Below are 3,506 nucleotides of genomic sequence, written 5' to 3' on the forward strand. Positions count from 1 at the left end.
AGAAATGGGGGAATGGGAATAAGCAACACATACACAAGTGTATACATTCCCTACCCTCGTTTCCCACATTAGGTTCTGAGTTTTTAATAAGCAGGGGAGAAATGGATGATTGTAATGTTCTTTTATGGTCTCTTCTGCTATTAGGAACAAAAGTAAAATGTGGTTCTGGATTAACCAAAAACTAGATTATATGGCCCTGAAGAATTTATTAAGAAACTGCTAATATTTTTCAAATAAAAATTGTAATTTATAACAAATATTTATTATTAAATAAATAATTTATTAATAAATATTTTATAATTTATAAAATTGTAATAATGACTAATAATTTACTATCTATTGACTTATGAAGTATATATACTTACTACTTTAAAATGGAAATGGCCAGAAAGGGGTATACGTCTTCTTAATATGTTAAACTTCGATTAAAAAAAACCCCCAAAAAACCAAGAAAAAACAAAAAACAATTCTGAAGTCAATTCATGTTTATATCACTTTAAGCTTTATTTCTCTATAGAAGAATCAAATCAGGAATATTAAGATCTTGGGTCAGAAATTACAGTCTGGGTAATGTAAATCTTATCATCTAAATAAGGAAAACAAAAAACCTTCACTCGCAATTTTAATTCGTAGTTTCGAAAACCAGGAGAAAAGATTCACCTTAAATTTAGAATTTTTTTTTTTTAGCAATTTCCAAGTTAAAGACAACTTGCGTCATCCCTACATTGAAATAAGAAAAGTGCTAGTTTCATTAAACTGTAAAAATAATCAGAATGTATTTAGCCAACAATATGCCAATGCCACCACTGCTCTCATCAACAAGCAGTTCTATGATGCAGCGTGAAATGCTCGTGTTTAGACTCTCGCTTAGGTTTCTGGCTGTATCCGCCGAACTGCCGTCTCCCTACTGGACGTCCACCCTTCCAGAGTACTTGTCAGTTACCATGGTGTACATGGCCCTTGTCAGTCTCTTGCCTTGAAAAACCTTCCCTACTCTGTGTATCTTTAGGAAGCAGTTCACAGGAAACCTCTGTGAAGTTTCCCCGTGTCCTCGCAGGGCTTTATGCATCCGCCCATCACACCGTCCGTCCTCCCGCGGACCGCAATTACTTGTTAACATCCTCGTCCCTCCCAGACCCAAACCCGAGTACCTTCCTCCCCATCCGCGTGTTCTCAACATCTAGGTGCTCAACGTTTGTAAAATCACAAAAATAAATGCTTCTGAGGTATTCATTTTCTCTTAAAACCCATCCAGTAGAGATTTCTTTTAAAAATATGAGTTGAAGGACACTGTAGACACTGCAATGTCTACAGAGACTATCTCACCTCTCACAACCCAAGTGCATCAGACACCGGTTTCTCTATGATTAATTAATTAGGTCAACAAGCCCATTTCTGAGATCTAAAGTTGAAGGGCACTAACACTGCACGAACCAAATATGGTTAAAAATCTGAAGTATGTGGCATCAGCTTTAAAGGAGAAAAGAGCAAAAAAAATGAACTGCCCTTAAAAAGAAGGATTGTATGTTTATCAAACACTCAGCTTCATTTAGGCATTTAATTAAGCCATTTATTGCTTCAAATGTGTCACCATGAACATTTTAATGTACACTCCACACCAGTAAGGCCTCAGTTTTCACCACCTATAAATTGTGAACCCACATTTGGACTTTTTTTTGTGTCAGCAATTGTTACACGAGTTTTTACAGAACAAAAATTTTGAATCTGTATTTTATAATAGCAAAAATGCTTATCTCACCCCTTGGTGTAAATGTCTCAAAGAATATTAATAGTTGGCCACATTTTTTTTTTTTTTTGAGGAGGTAGTTCCATGTTTTGGCCCATATCTATCTATCTATCTATATAGATATATATATATATCTATATATATATAATCTCAGATACTATCAGGTTCCACCAATTACTAAATAAGGGAATGAAAGTTTGGTTTCCTTCTTTAGAGAGGCTTCATAAAATAGTCAATGTTTGAGGTTAAATTTTGTCAAAATGCTTTCAGCTGATTTGGTAAGCAGTGGAATTCACACACGGAAAGGGGTTGCAGCAGCTGGAAATAGGGATGTTCCTGATTCAGACAAGGAACTTTCTCTTAAAATAAGGCTGTACATGTAAGGCTTTTTCCTTTGACCAATTCCTAGAAAATGAATGAATTTGGAAAAGTCATTATATATAATTAGAAGATTAAACAATACCACAGATTATCTCCAGGCAACATGCTAATAAGCTAACTGAATGCTACTTTATATGTTATTTCTTAAAGTTTTATAAAATCTCCATGAAAATACTGAGTGTTATGGAATCATGATACTTACGATACTATGAAATCATGAATCCCCACAAATGAACCAACTTTGTTTTATGGGCTGTCCAGCTATAAAATCAGTCTGCAACAGCTCAGAATTGAGGATTCGTGAAGCTAAGAGAGACCTCTGAAATCCTCTATCTAACCCATTCCCTTTGGGTAGCATTGCATAGATTTTATGGTCTTCTGAATAAGTTCTAAGAGGCTCATAAGTGGTTTTGATTAAAGCAGAAATCTAATGGACCCAGTAAGTTTCAACATAAAAGAAATGATGTAATAAGTATTTCTAAAGTTTTAAGGATTTTTCTACCAACCTGACTTGGTAGTATACCTGAAATAAAACCTCCACTATGCAAAGTTTATAATTTAAAATAGCACCTATAGAATAAAAACCTTAGGAGTGCTTTACAGGCATCCTGCAGCCAGCATCACCCTGGCTTAATAAGACCCAGAGTGATTCAAAATGTGAATTAACCATCATACCAGTATGTGGTAGTATCCAAAATAGAACTGCATTTTAAGCTCCAATCCAGGAGGTCTCTTTACTTCAATTGGCCACGCTGCCTCAAGTCAAAACAACTATTACCATTATTTTCATTTTATCTACCATAATTAGACTTCTTTCATGTCTCTTAGACTGAAGGAAAAGCCAGAGAGATGTTCTAGAAAAATACATTTGCATTTCAAATTTACATTAGAAATGTCTTTCCCCTATTTTCACGTCACGAATTCCAAGCACTGTTAAAGAAATCAAAGATTACACAGCATTCTGTGTCCTGGGCCTCTGTCCTTTTTAGATTATGAAAACTGGAAGTTAATTGGAATTAAGAAATTTTCCTTATTAAGTGTGTAAAGTATAAATACAAGTAATTTTTTAAAAACTTTATTTTAACACCTAATACAATTCCAATTTTAAGGATTACTTGCACAAAAAAATAAACACATTTGGTATAAAAATGTATCACTTTAACACCCTTTCCCTTTCGGCCCCTCCCCCTCCCCCCATGAACTGCACTCTATCCAGATGCAGAAACATATAAAGACTAATGGCACAGATTCGTTTTTACCTACAGGAGTTTCTGTTTATGTACCCAGGTACTCTAGAGGACACCAGCCCACTTTATCACATGAACCATTTCCTTCAGCCTGCTGAATTTAGTTTCACAAAGAAACAAAGCTTATTATA

Source organism: Mustela erminea, chromosome 11, assembly GCF_009829155.1.
Source record: "Mustela erminea isolate mMusErm1 chromosome 11, mMusErm1.Pri, whole genome shotgun sequence".
Taxonomy (NCBI): Eukaryota; Metazoa; Chordata; class Mammalia; order Carnivora; family Mustelidae; genus Mustela; species Mustela erminea.